Source organism: Phyllostomus hastatus, unplaced genomic scaffold (assembly GCF_019186645.2).
Source record: "Phyllostomus hastatus isolate PE091 unplaced genomic scaffold, TTU_PhHast_1.1 phas_scaffold_78, whole genome shotgun sequence".
Taxonomy (NCBI): Eukaryota; Metazoa; Chordata; class Mammalia; order Chiroptera; family Phyllostomidae; genus Phyllostomus; species Phyllostomus hastatus.
In genome coordinates this window covers 84,852,777-84,872,577 of record NW_025334041.1, presented here as the reverse complement: position 1 = coordinate 84,872,577, position 19,801 = coordinate 84,852,777, and the positions used below count along the sequence as shown (strand labels likewise).

The following is a 19,801-nucleotide window of genomic DNA, read 5'->3' as shown; positions in this document are numbered from 1 at the left end:
TTGAATGGCTGGTTCCTTTTTATTGAGATGCTGCTTTTAAATGTCATCTCAGAGAGGCCTTATCCTAACCACCTATAATGATTCTAAAGTAGCTACCCATGTACTTTCTATAATATCACCTATTTTAGTTTTTTGCATAGTACTTAGCAATATGTGACAGCTTCATATGTCTTATGAAGCTCTTCTTGGTCTGTCCAGTATCATCTGCCTCATAGTATACTCTCTACCTTGTCCTCCCCACCGCCTCAGTACATCCCCTCTCTTTGTATGTGGTTTCTTGCTGCACAACCTTTGCATATACTGTTCTTTCTCCCTAGAACACTCTTTCTCAAATGCCCTGCCACTGTCTGGGTATCTCCTGTTTATACTTTAAGTTTCAGCTTAGGTGTAACTTCACCTTACTAGCCTTCTTAACCTTACAGTTCTGCAAGTATTGCCTTTAATTATCATGCATATTGTAATTATGTGTTTATCTCCTTATCTAGACTGTAAATTCTGTTGGATAAAGGCCCATGTCTTACCCACCAAGTATTCTTAGTCCTATCTGCTGTGGGTTGGAAGGATCCCTTGAGTTGTGGGTGGTGGGTAGGAGGGATATAATACCAGGGCTATCACTTGAGGGGAAACAAAGTATATCTTAAAATGTCAGGATGAGGTCTAGCCATTTGCCCCTGGCTTATTGTAATTCTCACATTATTCCATCATCTTTAGTGATGCCAGTGTTTGCCTGGCTGAACCATCTAACATTCTTGTGTCTCACTGAGACACATTCATAAAATCAAAGGAAGCCTGCCAGCGAACTTGTCCATGAAGGGGGTGTTAATGCTGAGGACAAAGGCTGAGTCTCTGGGTAGGCCAATTATTTACTTCTAGTGACTTATGGCAGAATAACTGAGAGTGCAGTGGAATCCTAAGCAAAGAAGGAAGCAAAAGGTTTTAGGGATAGGGTGAGGCAAAGATGAAACAGGAAGCTGAATCATTAGCTCAGAAACGTAGAGAATCAGGATAGTGGGTGGAGTGTAAGAAAAGACAGAGCAGGCAGTTCAGGATTAGGACCATAAATAATCTTGAGGATTACTTAAATTATGTTCTAGCATTTTTAGCTCTTTAGTGTGGAACCAGCTTTTGGATTATAAGAAGCATTAGGTAGTTCACATACAAGGGTTTGATCTAGATTGCATATTACTTTATTTGTATTTTATGTGCTATTTACAGTCAAATTCTGCCTTAATTTCCTCCAGAATTTCTACCTTACCTTTTTCCCCTACTTCAGTTTCTGTTCCCAACAGCCTGCCTTCACTCTTTTCACTAGGTTCAATGAACTCATCTTTGAAAAAAGATTACAGAAGCCTGCAGCAATCCTGCTGCTCCTTTCAGGTAGAGTGAACACTCCTTCAGGTGACTTCCTCTCAGTAAACTAGGCATAGGAGCTGGCCTCTGCAGGCTCAGGAGTTCAGAACTCTCTGCTCAGCCTAAATCTGTGGAATTTCTCTCTGAATTTTGGGGAAGGACACGGGAGTGTAGAATATAGACTGGTACTTTTATTGGTGAGGCATAGTAAGGAGAAGTGGAAAACTGGCTGGGTGTGTATAGATGGTAGGATCTGAAGGTGTGTAGGCAGTAGACTTCAAAGTTTCTGACCTGGAATGGTCCTTGAGTTTAAGGCAGCATTAGGGGGTCTCTGATGTGCCGAGTAGAGTAGTGCTAGTTATTAGCCCTTAGAGGTGCCCTTATAGGTATCCTTGTGTTTTTCTGTGTAGCCTGGAATTCTTCTGCAGACTGCCTAGTAGCTGGCATAGTGGTGGGTGCTGAGAAAGAATCATAGAAACAGTACTTACTGAGGAAGGGTGTGTTCATTTTCAAAGGTTGGATGGACTGATTATATGTACATACTGGGCAGTGTAAGGCCCAGTCACCTGACCTATATGAGGCAAGGCATCTGAACCCCATCCTAGGGCTCTACTAGTAACAAAACCAACCTAAGAGGGCTAGAAATCATAGCTTTTGTTAGAGATTTCTCCAAGAATGCAAGTGCTCCTGAATTTGACTCCTCTGTTCCCTAAGCCCCATGCTCTGATGTCCTGCCTTCTATTTTCTGCTTTGTGGCCTTCAAATTTCATAATCCATTTTGACTCCTATGTCTATATTACTCCATGCCCGGCTTGACTCTTGGCTCTATATAGTCCCTAATTTTGACACTGCCAGCCAGCTTCAAGTGAGGTCCTCCATTAGCCTTCCTCCTAGAGCTATGATTATGAAGCTTTAATGCATCAGAATTACCCATGGGGCAAGGGTTGGTGAGGGGAGAACTGGGATACTCACTTAAAATGCAGATTCTTGGTTTCTAATCCTAGCTATTCTGATTTAGTAGGTATGGGTTGGTAATCAGGAATCTGCATTTTGATGGGCTTCCTTGGTGACTGACACTGGTCACCTGCAGACCATATTCGGAGAAACTCCATCTTTAATGGACTCTGCTGACTACCTCCTCCCCACCCCTAAAGGGGAAGGAAAGGGATTTGAACCCTTTACTAGGATCCTAAGGTCCTAGGAACCTTAGTCATCCATTGGGAACAATGGATGACTCTGTGTACCAGTACCTTCTCTTCTCATTGCCATAGTAGGTATAGAGCCCTACTGTGAGGAGGAGGGTGTTAATGACTCCTTCATGAGATTTGCAGGGGGCTTTGATTTTGGATTCAGAAGGCAGGCTAGAACATAGATCTTGAAGGCTACCAGTTGCACTTTAGATTTGTGTCTGAGATGCCTCTCTTTCCTGTGCACATAGATCCTGCACTAGTGTAGGCTGGTCTCCAAGCTATTCTCACTTCCCGCTGTGGCCATCCTTTATATAGCTTTCACTGTTCTATTAAATAACCCAACCTGTCTTTCTGTTTTTGAAATTCTCTATTGCATTTCTGTTGTCTATACAGTCAAGTCCAAATGTATCAGTGTGGAATAAACAGTCTTGCACAATTTTGTCCAAATTATGGACTACAAGGCCCAGAAAAACTATTTCTCAGGGCTTATTCCAAGCCCCTCTCCTTGTCTCCATCTCCTGCAGGCACCCTCAAAGTTGCTTGACCTCTTCTTCCTTTCTCTGGCTTCAGTGTCTTTGCAGGGTTGTGGTCACCCCCACCCCCCACCCTGGAGCACTCTTTACCCTGCCTTTCACCTCATTAACCATCCCTAGCCTTTAAGTTTCAATTAAGCATTGTCTCCTTTTAGAGGTCTTTTTTGGCCACTCTATACAAAGCAACATCATGATACTCACACACATGTTATTTAGCACCCGGTTTGCTTCCATTAGCTTACTTACCAGTTTCCTTCCTACTAGATTATAAGCACCACAAGGGCAGGGACCTTCTTGTTCATGGTTGTATCTTAGTGCCTAGTGCATAGAGATACTCAAGTACTTGTTGACTAAATTACCTTTCAGCTTCTTGTTAGTATCTGTGTTGGTGCTTTGTGGCTCTGCACAGCTCTCACCCTTTGCATGTGTTATTGCCTCTGACAGAAACCCTCTTTCTCTCATCAATTGATTAGGTTCCTTGTTGTTCTTTACCACTTCTCTGAGTAGTTCTAGACTTGCCAGGCAGTGCTAATTCAACAGAGACAAGATTTTGGTTCTCTTGAATGGACTTTTGCCCTGTATGGTAATTTCACATATATAGGAGATAGGTAATACTGCTCTTGGTTTACAGATGACAAATCAGAGGCTCTGAGAGGGGTTAATTTGGAAATAGCAGAACTGAGATTTGAACCTTGATACGTCTGTAGAGTCCTCACTCATTTTACCTCACTGTGCTCTCTCTAAAAGAAATCAAATAGCAAGCTCAGGGACACTGAAATGAAAGAGGTGCTTTTAAAAAAATTGCTTAGGTAATAGAAGTATATATATATAAATATATTTTAAAAATTTCCTCAGAGTTAAACACAGTAAAAGGTATACTATTGACAAGCCATTTATAAGGATAATGGACTTAAAGGGTGACCATAATATTCAAAGGATGATGTGTATTTTCCATGTTTCTATGTTCCTGTCTTGCCTTGGGGACTTCTTGTGATAATGACAAAGTCAATATACAAGGAGAGACTCTGCATGAAAACAGAATTTATTTATAAAAAATAGTGTATTCTTACCTGTTTAAACTTCAGTCACCTTCAGAGTACTCTCCATTTAATGCAATACACCTATTGAGACATTTTTGCACTGCTCAAAACAATTTTTAAACTCATTGATTTTGATGCCTTTTAGTGTTGCTGCTGTTTTTTTGTTTTGCCTCCTCCCTGTCGGTAAAACGTTTCCCTTTGAAGATGATTTTCATCAGGGAAACAAAAAAAAGTCACTTGGGAAGAAATTGGGTGAATTGGGGTATGGGGGTCATGCTGTTTTTGATCAAAAACTGCTGAACATTTAGCACGATGTGGGTGGGTACACTTGTAAATCATCCATCATGAAATGGGCAAACGCATTGGAAGAGTCTTAAAAAAAATTCACTGAAGTTGAATGCAGCCTCTCACAATAACACCAGCTAGTTCACTAATACAAATGGGTTCTTAGAACACTCACCTATCAGGGGAAGCCTGTTCAACAAGGGGCTGCCTCCAGAAGATAATTCCAGGTTTTTTTGCCCCTTACCCCTGTATAGCCTCGTAGAAATGAGCCAAGGTGAAACACTATTAAATTCAAACCAAAGCAGTTATCAGTCATCATTCATAGTTGCTTGGAGCATAAAGAGTGGAATCTGAACATCTTTACTTAGAGGGAAGATATGCAGAATTCCTGTTCAAAGCCTTTACATTTTGCTTAAAAATACATCATTTGTTGATAAGATACTAATTGAGTTAATTATGTTAGATATTACCATATTGTGCAGCTATGAAAAAGAATTAGATACATGCACGTGGAACAAACTCCAAGACTTACCATTAAGGGAAAACTAAGGAGGATAAATGGTAGTGAAAAAAATTAGATACACACATGTGGAACAAACTCCAAGACTTATCATTAAGGGAAAACTAGGGAAGATAAATGGTAATAAAAAACATACAATAAAAAATGAACTATATAAAAATAAAAGGAAAACTAAAGGTGCAGAAGTGCAATTGTGGCATGCTATCTTTAGTATTTGTATGAATGAAAGGGAGGACTCTATGTCTCAGACTTCTGGAAGTTTTTTTTTTAACGTGTATCTTTTTGTGCTGCAGAATTTTTTTTAACCCACGTGTGCATTGCCTTTTTAAAAAACTGTAGTAAAAAACACATAACAAAATTTACCATCTTAACCACTTGTGTACCATTAAGTATTACAGTGTACAGTATATTCACATTGTTGTGCAACAGATTGTCAGAACTTTTTTATCTTGCAAAATTGAAACTGTTATACTCATTTAACAATTCCTCATTTTCTCCGCCCTCTAGCTCTTGGTAACTACCATTCTACTTTCTCTTTCTACGACTTTGACTACTATAGATACCTTATAAAAGTGGAATCATACAGTATTTGTCTTCTTGTGACTAGCTTATTTCACTTAGCAGAATGTCCTTGAGCTTCATCCATGTACCATGACAGGATTTCCTTCAGGGCTCAACAATACTCCATGTTAGGTATATGCCACATTTTGTTTATCTATTCACCTGTCAACATAGTGTTTTTTAGAGACAGAGGGGAAGAAAAGAATAAAGAGAGGAATAGAAACATTGATGTGAGAGAGAGACATTGATCAGTTGCCTTTCACACACTTCCTGATTTGGGATTGAACCCACAACCTAAGCATATGCCCTGACTGGGAATCGAACCAGTGATGTTTTGCTTTGTGGGATGACACCCAACTGACTGAGCCACATTGGTCAGGGTGTTTTTTATAAACTTTTAAAAAGCAATTTGCTTCACCCTATAAACATGATCCTACAAAATTGAATGTAAACATTGTGTGTGTGTGTGTGTGTGTGTGTGTGGCCACAGGGTACAGGTTATCGAATTGTATCTCTCTAAATTTTACAGCAAAGAGAAAGATTCCTTTTGTCTAGTGAATGATCCCCAACTTTATGTCTTGGACTTTTGTATTTGAGATTTTTTTTGCAGTGAATACATCTCTTACTAAGAATGAAACAAAAAAGAGAGATTGTGTGTGAAATTGAAGATATCTGTGTATGTCAGGATACCCCACTATTTGTCTTAGTTTACCCACCCCTTTGTCTTACTAGCATCTCTGTGCTTCCTGTTCATTGCACTAGAAATCTTGGGGCTCTCTTTTTATAACATGTTTCCTGTGTGTTGATTTTGTCTTTCCAGATGTAATAAATTCTTGAAGGCAGGAGACATGTCTTACGTTACATCCTCTAGTGGTGAGCATAATAGAAGTTGCTCAAAAACTACATATTCAAGGAAGACAAGAGAGAGATAGAGACGGAGAGAAAAAAGGTTCCTCTTCTGAAGAGATGATTGGTTTTGGTTTTTCTCTGATTCATCTTGTACTCTCACTAGTGAAGAATTTCTTTTAATTTCAGACTTAAGTGTGTTGGAGGATTTGTGTGTGTGTGTGTGTGTGTGTGTGTGTGTGTGTGTGTGTGATATTCCCTGCTGAAAACTCAGGAAAAAACTGGTATGGGGTCTTTAAGCCTGTGGACTGATAGTATGTAGTGAGACTTCGATGTTGCAACCCTCAGGAGAATCTCAGATTTCTATCCTCTTCCTAATTTCAAGCCTGGGTATTCACCTGTCAGCAGGACATCTGGATCTGTTTGTGCCTTAGGCTTTTTGTTTTTTTATTTTCAAAGATTTTATTTATTTTTTAGAGAAAAGGGAAGGGAAGGAGAAAGAGAGGGAGAGAAACATTGTGTGTGGTTGTCTCTTGAGCCCTCCCTACTGGGGACCTGGCCGGCAATGCAGGCATGTGCCCTGACTGGGAATTGAACCAGTGACCCTTTGGTTCGCAGGTGTGTGCTCAATCCACTGAGCCAAACCAGCCAGGGCCAATGCCTTAGGCTTTTTAAATTTAGTAGCACATGATAGGGATGTTTGATAAAAGTGATTTTTCATTTTGGTGATACGAAAGCACTTGGATATATGACAGCACTTAACACAGGACCTGGCATATTGTAGATAGCCAAGAGGTGATAAGGAGTATGTGAGAAATATTTTCAAACACTTAAATCTTTCTCTAGGTCCCCTACCTCTCATGTGCCCTCACTCCTACTCTCAGGCTAAAGAGATAGGGAATAGCCCTGGCTGGTGTAGCTTGGTTGGAGCGTCATCCTGTACATCAAAAGTTTAGGGATTTAATTCCCAACAGGCCACATCCTAGGTTACAAGTTTGATCTCCGGTCAGGGTACATATGGGAGGCAACCAATTGATGTTTCTTTCTCACATAGATGTTTCTCTCTTTTCCCCTTCCTCTCGCTCTGAAATGAATAAACATTTTAAAATGAGAGAGAGAGAGAGGGGGGATAGCAACATGGATACCATCTTTGGAAAGCTTCCAGTTTCTTGTTTGTGGCTTTATGCAAGAAGTGTAGTATGTTCCTACATATCTGAGAGCAGATACATCTGGACCCTGTCCACTAGGTTACTTAAAACCTTACCCCAGACAGAAAATGTTCCAAGCTAGCATGTCTTACCACCTTGGGCAACTTAGTAGGAACCTAGTGTTGAGAATCTTAGGGGAGAAGTGTGTAAAACTCGAGGGTAGTTGTGGCAAGGTGTAGTGGGTGGGTGGGGTTGGACATGAGTTTACCTTAGCCAGGATAGCTTGTTAGGTGCAGGCATGGAGGAAGGGATAAGATACGGGGGAAAAGGGCTTAGCTCTGTGTCATTTTCTGCTCATAGGGAGATACAGGTACTTGTTCCAGGTGTAGAGCCCTGGTCTACTGCGTCTGTTACCTCCCTGTGAATGTCACCTCCTGGTTGCTCTGCAAGGCTTTTGGGGATAAATAGGAGATGAAATAGGGACTCTGAATCAAATAGCCTCGTTTTAAGTTTTACAGATATGCAGGGTGGAAGTGTGCCTTTCAGTATCTGTTTCCCATGTGCCAAAATTAGAGGAATCCCACCCAGATCTAGGAGGGTTTCCCTCCATTCTTCTTATGCCCCCTCAGCTTACCTCAATCTTAAGCTTTTATCCCTTTCATCCTGTCACTGGCCTGGCTTCTGGGAAGAGGAGGGAAAAGGGTGAAGGAAGATGGGGAGAGTTAAAGAACTGGTAGAGGTATGTGGATTTGCTGTCCTTAGATCCTTTCTGAAACACAGTATAAGTGTGGGGAGGAGGATGAGTGAATGGCTGGGAGAACAACAAATGCCACCCGTATCACTTGCCTGGCACTCATTCCAGACCCTTGGTTGGTATTATCAATCTTCTGTGTTTTTCTTTTCTCCCATTTAAAGTATCAGCATATATGTACATGTAATTTCATATTAATGGAATTATACATTAATACTGTTTTTAAAAAGTTTTTATTGTTGTTCACTTACAGTTGTCCCCATTTTTCCCCTGTTCCTCTCCTGTGCCTTGCCAAACCCCCCGCTCCCTGTTTTTTTCTTTAGTACTGTTTTGTAGTCCTTTTTTACCTTTTCCTTCAGTTTTATTAAGATAAACTTGACATACAACATTGTATAAGTTCAAGGTGTACAGTGTGATGATTTTATATACATATATAGTGTTAGATGATTATCACATTCATTACCACACATAGTTACCAATTTTTTGTGTGTGTATGGTGAAAATCTTTTTTCATTTGATTGTGTGTTATAGATATCTTTTCATGTTAACCAATACAGAGTAAGTTGTTGAATTATATTTCAATGTGTGGCTATACTGTAATACATTTTATTCTCTAATATTTAATCTATTTAGCTCATTTGTTATCAGTGAGGCCTTTCCTGACTCCCCTACTTAAAATTGTAACAAACCTTTCTTTCCTATTTCCTTTTTCTCTTTTATTTTTCTCTATAGCATTTAGCACCACTTGATACACATTTTTAAAAAGATTTTATTTATTTATTTTTAGAGAGGGGGAAGGGAGGGAGAAAGAGAGGGAGAAAAATATCAGTGTGTGATTGCCTCTTGCATGACCCCCACTGGGGACCTGGCCTGCAACCCAGGCATGTACCCTGACTGGGAATTGAACCAGTGACCCTTTGGTCCTCACCCCATGCTCAGTCCACTGAGCTACACCAGCCAGGGCTTGATATACATTTTCAAAATGTATTTGTTTATTGTCTAACACATTCCATTAGAATGTAAACTCAATGAAGACAGACATTTTTTTTTTTTTTTTACCCGTTACTTTATACCTGGTACTTGGAGCAGTTCCTGGTCACAATTGGTGCTCAATAAATATTTGTTAAATGAATGAATTTGTTGAATTTTTTGTATACCTATTGGGCTTTTTATTTGCAATATTTTTGTTATTATATAGAGTCTGTGATAAATACTCTGATAAATGTTATGATCTTTGCATACTTTTATACTTACTCCTTAGGATAAATTTCAAGAAATGCAATGGCCGAGTTAATGATATGCACATTTAAAATGTTGACTCATTTTAACAACCTTTAAGAATGTTAACTTTGATGGAGGCATAGGTGGATGCACCATACCTCCACACACAACCAAGATTAGAACAACAACAATTTAGAGGCAGAATAACACCCAGAACTGATAGAGAATTTATCTGAATGGAAGTCGGACAGCCAAGAAGTTGAAGTAGACCCGTTCATCCAGACTGGTAGGAGGGGCCGAGAGGAGCAGCCTGGCGCGGGTTGCAGCGCTCGGAGAACAGGGAGAACTGAGAGAACTGGGAGAACTGGGTGCATAAGGCAACCGGGAGCGCGTAAGGCATCTGGGGTGCACAAGATCGCAGCGGGTGGACCCTGAGTACGCAAGCGGCAGCTGGCAGACCCAGTGAGGCGGCGATTGTGGACCAGGGAAGAGCACGCAACCCAGGATCCCAGAGAAGGGACTGAGGCCAGGAGAATGGAGCTACCGCCATTGTTCCCCCCCGCCACCACCCTTGCCCCCACCCCTGCCCCCACCCCCACATACAACGTCACAATCTAGCGACTGGGGTGCCCAGCCCCAATGAACGCCTAAGGCTCCGCCCCTTACCGTAACAGGAGCAACCAGACCAAAAAAAAAAAAAGAGAGAGAGAGACATGTCTCAAACAGAAGAACAGATTAATGCCCCAGGACTCATCCTTTTGAGCGACCAAGAGATAGCCAGTCTATCAGATGCACAGTTCAAAACACTGGTGATCAGGAAGCTCACAGAATTGGTTGATTTGGGGCGCAAATTAGATGAAAAAATGCAGGTTACCATAAAAGAGATGAAGGAAGATGCACAGAGAACCAATAGTGATGGAAAGGAAACTGGGGCTCAAAACAATAGAGTGGACCAGAAGGAAGAGAAAAACAACCAAAAGGAAAGAATGAAGAAATAAGAATTCAAAAAAATGAGGAGAAGCTTAGGAACCTCCAGGACATCTTTAAACGTTCCAACATCCGAATTATAGGGGTACCAGAAGGGGAAGAGGAAAAGCAACAGATTGAACATGTATTTGAACAAATAATAAAGGAGAACTTCCTTATTCTGGCAAAGGAAATAGACTTCTAGGAAATCCAGGAAGCTCACAGAGCCCCAAAGAAGTTGGACCCAGGAAGAAACACACCAAGGTACATCATAATTACATTAGCCAAGGTAAAAATGAAGGAGAGAATCCTAGAAGCAGCAAGAGTAAGGGGACAGTCACCTACAAAGGAGTTCCCATCAGACTGTCAGCTGATTTCTCAAAAGAGACCTTGCAGGCAAGAAGGGGCTGGAAAGAAGTATTCCAAGTCATGAAAGACAAGGACCTATATCCCAGATTATTCTATCCAGCAAAGCTTTCATTTAGAATGGAAGGGCAGATAAAGTGGTTCTCAGATAAGGTCAAGTTAAAGGAGTTCATCATCACCAAACCCTTATTTTATGAAATGTTAAAGGAACTTATCTAAGAAAAGAAGATAAAGAAAAGACATATATAGTAAAAGGATAGCAAACTCACAATTGTTAACCACACCTAAAGCAAAACCAAAAGAAACTAAGCAAACAGCTAGAATAGGAACAGAACCACAGAAATGGAGATCACATGGAGGGTTAGCAATAGGGGAGTGGGAGGAGGAGAGAGGGGGAAAAGGTACAGAGAATAAGTAGCATAGATTGTAGGTTGAAAATAGATAGGGGGAGGGTAAGAAAAGTATGGGAAATGTAGAAGCTGAAGAACTTATAAGTATGACACATGGACATGACTAAAGGGGGGATATGGGTGAGAGAGGGTGTACAGGGTGGAGGGGAGTGAAGGGGAAAATGGGACAACTGTAATAGCATAATTAATAAAATATATTAAAAAAAGAAAAGAACAGAGTCCTTTTGGAATTTAGGATATTTTTTTCATTCATTTTTACTTATAAATATACATTGTTTTTCAACAACAACAGCAACAAAAAAAGAATGTTAACTTCTACCAACGGTTATAAGGTTGTCAATTTCTTCATATTATGAGTAACACTGGGTTGTGTGTTTTTTGTATTCCCCATCTGACAGGTGAGACATGGTCTTGTGACTGAACAGTAGTTGAGCATGTAACTCTGGAGCCAGCCTGCTGGGTCCTGAATTCTGACTCAGTCACTTACTATGTGACCTTAGGTAAGTCATTTAACCTCTCTTCCCTCAGTTTCATTTTTGATAATAAAGTGGGGATAATGACAATAGTACCTATTTTGTGAGGGGATAAATCAATTAATTCAAGTAAAATGAATTCAAATAGTAACTGAGATGTAGCATGCAATAAGTATGATTTACTTTACATTTCTTTGAATATTAAAGATTGAGCATCTTTTCAAATATATTTTGGACATTTGGACATAATTTGGACATTGGGACTTTGGATCACTTAATGTCCTTTACACATTTTCCCAATAATTTGTAAGAGTTAAAGTGTTGATTCTTATATATGGTACAGAATTGTTACCAGTTCGTCATCTTGCTTTCGTCTTTGTTTATGCAGTTTTTTTCCTGCTAGAAGTTTTATGTTTTTAGGTAGTCAAAATAATTTTTTCCTTTGTAGTTTTCTCTGCTGCTAGGCCTGTGCTTAGAGAACGTATGCTTTGATAGACAGACAGCTGTCAGAGGGGAAGGGAACTTGGAGGGCTGGGTGAAATAGTTGAAGGGATTAAGCAAAAAAACATAAAAAACAAAAACACCCCTCACAGATACAGACAACAGTATGGTGATTACCAGAGGAAAGGGGGTGGGGGCAGGTAGAAGAGGGTAAAGGGGTTAAATGGTGACCAAAGATGACTAGACTTTGGAGGAAGAAACACAATATAATTACAGATAATCTATTATAGAATTGTACACTTGAAACCTATATAATTTTATTAAGCAATGTCACCCCAATGAATTTAATTAAAATATATAAATTTAAAAAAGACAAGGCATGCTTTGCTACCTCAAAATTATAAAAGCAGTTACCAATTCTTTTTGAGAACTTTGTGTATATATGTAATTTAAAATCTTTAAATTTAATCTTTAAATTTAAGTTTTTATTTGGAACTTATTTTGATATGAAGACAGCAGTTGTGATCTGTCTGTATTTTTTTAAAAGATTTTATTTATTTATTTTTAGTGAGAGGGAAGGGAAGGGAAAAGAGAGAAACATTGATAAGTCAGAGAAACATCAATTGGTTGCCTCCCTTATGCCCCCAACTGGGGACCTGGCTGGCAACCCAGGCATGTGCCTTGACTGGGAAGCAAACTGGCAATCTTTTGATTTGCATGACGACACCCAACCCATTGAGCTACACCACTCAGGGCTGGCTCTATTTCTTTTTATTTGGGTAGTTTCCCAAACCCATTTATTGAAGAAGAAGGAGCAAGAGCAGGAGCAAGAATCAGGAAGAATTCTCCTTCTGGAGAATTGGTTCTCCCCTCCTCTAATTTGAAGGGAGAATATTCTAGAGATATCAAATCTCCACCTCAAACTCAAAGTTCTTTGTTCAAGAAACAAATGAAGTGACAATAGCAGGTGTTTCCTCACTCCAGCCTGAGGGTATGGTTAGGGTATTGATAGGAGGTACCGAATAGTAATAAACTCATCAGCTCATTTTGGAACTCTAGTTCCATCTTGCCTCTGATTCAAGATAGAGGGAGGATGATTTTCGTAAAGTAGGGCATCTACATATCCTATGGCAGCTACTGTCTGCCAGAGATAAATAGAAGGGCAGCTCACTCTTACATGGTATATATTATGTACCAGGAACTGTTCTAAGCACCTTACATATGTGTATATACCCTTCCTGAAGCAGATCCTCTATACTGGGTTGAATAGTGCCCCCACCCCTATTTATGTCCACCCAGAGCCCATGAATGTGATTTTGTTTGGAAATAGGGTTTTTTTAGATATAATCAAGTTAAGATGAAGATACTGGTTTAGGGTTGGTCCTAATCCAATGACTGGTATTCTTATAAGAAGAGGGAGACATACACAGAGAGAAGATGGCCAGATGAAGATGGAGGCAGAGATTTAAATTACACTGCTACAAACCATGAAGGGCAAAGATAACTGACAGCCATCAGAAGCTGAAAGAGGCAGGTAAGGATTCTTCCCTAGAGCCTTCAGAGGGAGCATGGCCCTGTTAACAACTTGATTTTGGACTTCTAGCCTTAGAACTGTCATAGAATAAATTTCTGTTGTTTAAAGCCACCTAGTTTTTAGTATTTGTTACAGCAGCCCTAGGAAACCAGTGCACACTCTTATTATCTTCATTTATCAGGTAAGGAAATGGAAACCCAAAGTGAACAAGTATTTGGAGATATCTCTAGGCCACTGCTCTGTGGGCTGGGCACTTACTCTGAAGCTCCTGCCATTGCTAGCTCTCCACCTTCACCACAGCTTTCCATTTCTGGTAGTGCTGGGCCTCAGCTGTTGGGATGGCTCCTTTCTCTAACACAGCAGGCACAGTCTTTCTCCATTCATGCCCACTTCATATCCTAAAGTAGAAACCCTTCTCATGAGGTTTCTGGCTGTAGCCTGATCATTTCACTAGGTTTCTTCCTGGCTCCAACCCTTCAGGTGAAATTAGGCTTTTATATTTAGTTTCCATGCATTATCAGAGAAAAGTGAGTGGAATTTGAGGGGATGGTCATACAATTTCTTCTAGCAGTTGAATTATGCTTCTCATTTCTGGCCTGCTATGCTTCTTGAATTTGTCAGTAGACAACTCAAGTTTTATTTTTCTTTGGCACTTTTGGGATCTCACACACAGCTCACAAAGCACATATCATAGTTCATGGCTGTGAGTAGAGAAGGACTTCTTTCATGGTAGCACTGGCTGTGACTGCCCAGGTTACCTGTTCTTGATAAACACAAACCACCACAGTGGATCTCTCCCCTATGGGTGTAGGGGATAAAGACATTATCTGACCCAGCTCATCTTTCTGAATAGCTTCTTGTCTGCCCATGGTCTCTTCTGCTGGCATGCCTAAAGAGGTTTCCTCCCTTCACATCCTGTTACTGGCTGTGTAATCTCGTTTTTTTTTTTCCCACTACAGACCTTTTCCTTTGGATCTTGCTCTTATTGTCAGCTCCTCTCACTGGACTGAGTTTTGGGGACTTAGGAGTCATATATTTTGTTTGCCACTGTATCCAGGACTGAGCAAAGACCTGGCACTTACTGGACAGCCCCTCAGGAAATGTTTATTCAATGAAGAAGTGAATATTAACCTTGAAGCTTTGGAATCCCAGTTTTTCTTGCTTCTTGTTAAAGCCAAAGATCAGATTAAGAACTTTGGGGGGCCTGTGCAATAAAATGATTATTATGTCCCTCATACTTCAGCCCCCATATATATTTCAAGAACAATACTAAAACAAAATAAGTATAAGGAAATTATCAAAGTGTGAGGAAAATCCAGCACAATTCTAGTTTTTACCATGGTGACTACTTGGATAAATAGTAAATAATTTAAAAATATTTGTTATTGTGTCTTCTTTGATAGCTCCCTAAGCACATGCTGTTGGATAATCCTGCCTGGACCAGTCCCTCCCTCACCTTGGACTTCACATTTTCCTTTTTACTCCATCTGCTGAAGCTGCCATCTATCCCTTTTCACCCCCAAGGGGTGTCTGGCTCCTGAGACCCCAGCCTGGGCTAGTGCCCTGGGCTCCCTGGGAGTTTGCCAAGAAAATCAAATAGAACGTGAACATTGCTAAGGAAAACTCCCATGCTGAATTGTGATTTATAGTCAGCATAGCACATTGTGCTACTTAGGCCATTTTAGTTGTAATAATCTGCTTTCTGATCCTGTGTATGGAAAGCCCAGAGATTTTCCTGTAGTATTTCTTCCTGGATTACTGAGAGAGAACTCAAGACACAGGTTTACTCTGCCTTCTGTATTAATCTGGGCCTTGCTGGGACCATTCAGAGAAGGATGGTGCAATTCTGGAAGTAGAGCCCAGGCTTCCTACAGGCTGTTCAAAGGCTATGACCATATTCAAATCCTGTTGCTGCTTGATTCCAAAGAGTTTAAAATAGTGTTGGAAATCTCCTAGGAAAAAAAGCATGGTGGTAACTTCTTGGCTAAGGAAGTGGTGCTTGCTGGCCAGAGCAGAAGGAGTAGCCAAGGCTCCCAAGTTTTATTCTGGACCTGTTGACTTGAGGTGTGATATTCAGTAATCCAAGATGATGTTCTGTAGCTCTGATGGTTTCTCATCTCAGCATAGTGATATGGGTTGTCTTGCAGGGAGAGAGACCAATATACTGGTCCCCTGTCCTCTTGCCATTAGTTGACCTTCCTTTCATTTGAATTTCTAGGCTCCATTTTTAAATGCAGAACCTTCTCCCTGCCCCCCATACACATGGTTAATTTAGGAATCCAGCAATATTATCCACATTTTACTTTAATTAAATTTCATCAGAATTGCTTTCCTTTTATCATCATGATTAGATCAGGTCTTCTAAGGAATGAGAACTTTGATAGGGTTTAGGAAAGAAAGGAAGGGTTTGTGCGGGGCACATACCTTGGCCTTGTATAGCCAGAGCGTAACATGAAGGCACCAGGTGTATGATGTGCTAGATGAGGAAGAACAAATACATCCCTGAAGAGCCAGCATGTAACTAGATGCTTTTCATATATTTTCTTATCATAATGCAAACCAATATTTATCTCAATTTTTGCACGTGGGCAAGCTGAAAGAGAAGTTATGTAACTTGCCCAGGGTCAAACAGCGAATAAAAGGCTGAACTAGGATTGATTTCTACTCAAGTCTGCAATTCCAAGGCCCATGCTGTTATTGTAGAGCTCTTCTATCTCTGACAAGATTTAGCAAAGGGGTGTGGGCAGAAAGAGATGGGGAGACACCATCTTTCTCTAGTTTTGCTTGTTGAGACCTGTTTAGCCAGAGCATCCTATTTATAGGATACTAGGTTTTATATAGAGAGATGCTACAACAACATATGTGGGAAAAATACCAAATGGCTGTAGGGGAAGATTTAAAAAAGCCTTTATTCTTTAGCTCTAGTTCACCATTGCAGTGTAACCCACAAGTGTCAAAACACCACTGGTAACTCTGGTTTAGTGCTTAAGAGGCCCTGTCCTGTCATTCAGATAAAATCTGTTGCTGTATCCCAAGGAGTAAGCCATGACAGGGGCAGAGATGAGGGTGTGGTGTGCGCTTACTGCATCTACTAGAGCTGGTGGCACCTGTTATGTGACTATTGCAGTGAATTATTACTGAGTAAACAAGGTGTCTCTCTTTTGTCTTTCTAAGGGAGACCAGATGGCAGTGGATTTGGCTCAGATCCAGGGGAGCCTGGCCTTTGGGCTGGCAGAGTAGACAGCTTGAGAGTGTCAGGTGATGGAATAAGAAGAGACAGGGCTGGTCTATCAATTGGTGTAATCTTAGGGGCACCAAGAATGTGTCCTGCCCCTCAAAGACTTACCTCAGCTATTTGCCATTGGTTGGAGTTACACAGTGAGATTTCATTCCCTAGATTTAAGTCTTTGAGACCCTACTAAAAATGAAGAGACTCCAGGAAGGGGTTTGATATGAAGGATATTGGTCATGTAAGTGGAAGTGTCATTCAATTTATGAGATTAATCTCTGAGAACTAGACTAAGACAACCGACAGAGAGGAGAGGACACTGTGCTCCCAGTCATAGCGGCAGGAGGGAGACAACACTGAGTTGGAGATAAAGGCTCTCTGAAAAGAGAAGTTTGGTCTCTAAAGAAACGTTTCATTTCCTTTACAGTTTTGTCTGAAAAAAAAAAATAAAAACAACTAGCAGCTGAGGGTAGGTGGGATGGATGCTCTTGATCCCAAGAGGGGGCTTGGAGCAAAGATTTCCCACCAGCATGCTAAGTATGCAGGCACAGTATTGTCTGGAGAGCATCTGACAGGCAGAATGTGACAAGGACTTTTGGGTCTGTGGTTTGCTGTGACTGTCCTTAGACAAGACCATCAGAACTTAGGAAGTGTGAAGGAGCTTCCCAGAAATGACGTCAAATGGTGGCGCAAAAGAAGCTGCTGCTGACAACATGGGCAGGGCACTTCCTTAGTGGCCACTGGTCATATACAGCTTCTGGTCTTGATTTCCCAATGAGCTGTGCAGAGACAGGGCTTTACCGGAAAGCAAAATAAGCCACGTTAAAAACAGTGACAAAGCACTTGCGGGTGTCCATGAGAAGGTGCAGTTTCCCCTTGTTCACTGACTTTGTAGAGCCAAAAAGCCACTCCAGAGGCTGCCAGCATAGCACCTGTGATTCAGATCTACAACTTTTTGGCCTGAATTCCTCCAAACAGAGAGAACCTCCCTTAGTTGGCTTCATCTCTCATTTACCAGGCTTCTTAAACTGCCTGTGTGATCTAAATTTTCACATCTTTTTCTCCCCCAGGGGGTCTTTGACAGAGGCAACTCAACTCTCTGCCTTTCCTAGATCCTCACAGTTGGGTTCATGGAGGTCTTTCAGTCTCAAGCTTCAACTTCTACTCTGTCCACATTTGTACCCTAAGTCTAGTACATTTTCCTTTGATCAGATTTTTGGCTTCATTCAGGCCTCTGGGGTTCTTACTCGTTTCTTTTGGCATATTTTCCTAAAGGGCTGTCCTAGGAATGGTCTCTACCTCTCACCTCCTGAAGTTTTACAGGGTTTGAATCTGTTTCCTTACTGGAATTAGCACAGCTCTGGAGAGTTTTCTGGAGGTACCACACTCCATCCTTTTCCCCTAACTACTGTAGCCCCATACACAAGATCTAGTGATGTAGCTGGATCTGCTGGTCACTAAGATTTTGGAGCTAGTACCCCCAGCAGGGAGGGACTTATGGGCATGTGTACTGTGCACTGCATGACAATCGGTGTCTCCCTTCCGTAATACATATATTTTGACTTTTTCCTAAGAGGATCAAGCTTTGTCTAATTGCCTGCCTGAACCCCCAGCCCTGTTCAAGACTACAACCCTGTTGTCAATCCCTCACCAGGGGCTGTGGCCTTTGCTTTCCAGCCTTAATTAGGCTAGGTCCCTTCTCTGAGCCTAGAGCCTTTTCTTGAATTTAGGCTTTGGTAGGTAGAGTCCTGCTCATGCACATATCTCCCAGTGTTGACCACCCTGAATTCTGCCTGCTACTTGTTGTCTAATTGAATGTCATGCTGATCTGTCCAGGTGCCCTTGTGGAACAAGATTCTTAGCTTAGGCCCCTATCCTGAATTTCATGCTAGCTCTACAGCTGCCTCTGCCTCAATAAGAGCTTTAAATATGCATTTGTAAAGCTCCAAAAGGGAGTATAATATAAAGTATAAAGAATATAATATTTTTCCAACTTAATTAGAAAACCATTTTATTTTCTAAAGGAATATTTATTAAAATCTAACAGAACATGAAGTTTGGTGGGGCACAGTTTTAGAAAGTATGAGTCTTGATCCCAAATGAATGGACAGCAAATGGAGAAATTGTAGGTGAAGGTAATGTGACTATCCATGAAAAAAATTATTTGGGGTAGGAAATTTTTCCTTGTGTTCTTCATTGAACAAAAGCCCACTGAACCACCTACTGTTTACCAGTCTCTGCTGGAATCATAGCACCCATTTGACTGCTTACTGTGTGTCTGCATAAGGCCTGATGTGACCTGGTGAGGAACCCTAAGGTGGGGAGGAAGTATATAGATATTCTGCATTTTTTCTCCCACATTTGGATCCTTTTCCCCTTTCTTCCAGTTTCTGAATCCAAGGAAGGAGGACTTCTCTGAGGCTTCTTTCTCTGCATTTGACCTCTTCCAGGATTTCCCTAGCACTTCCGAGCATGCCTTCCCTCCTATCCTGGAACTGTTTACCTCAGTGTCAAGCCTCACTGCTAGTTCAGGATTTTGACTTTACAATGGGGATCAGTGTCAAGTAGAATGGAGCACATTCATATGGGATAGGTATGACATTACATATTTTCTACTTTCCCTGTGAAATCCCTCTTCTCTTATAGCTCATGGGAAGTCCAGACTATAATAATTTTTTTTCAACCTTTTAGTGGAGGTAAATCCATGCTTTGTGGGTACACTGATCTTAGAGGTGAAGAGCCATTTACATCTGGTAGGGTGGGTGACCAAGTGCTAAGGAGCTCTGGCTGGCATAGGTGGTAACCAAAGAGGAAGCCAGTCACTTTTCTCTGTGTGCTTTTCCCAACCAGGACAGACAGGAAAAGACTACTTGAAGCAGATAGAAATCTCTAAGACTCTCACCCTGGCTGGTGTGGCTCAGTGGATTGAGTGCCACC

At 41.0% G+C, this 19,801-nt stretch overlaps 1 protein-coding gene across 15 annotated transcripts in view; it reads left to right on the top strand.

Annotated features, from left to right (window-relative positions):
- The window catches only part of ASPRV1 (aspartic peptidase retroviral like 1), a 112,044-nt gene that overhangs the window by 15,935 nt on the left and 76,308 nt on the right, over positions 1-19,801 (top strand). For 9 of the 15 annotated variants that reach the window (XM_045827014.1, XM_045827009.1, XM_045827011.1 and 6 more), the window contains 2 exons: positions 11,586-11,687; positions 13,513-13,635. The gene's annotated coding sequence lies outside the window, so the exon portion shown is untranslated. Of the gene's footprint in view, positions 1-11,585; positions 11,688-13,512; positions 13,636-14,594; positions 15,014-15,038; positions 18,769-19,801 lie in introns of those variants that run through there. The other 6 variants (XM_045827013.1, XM_045827006.1, XM_045827012.1 and 3 more) reach the window with 4 other exon arrangements.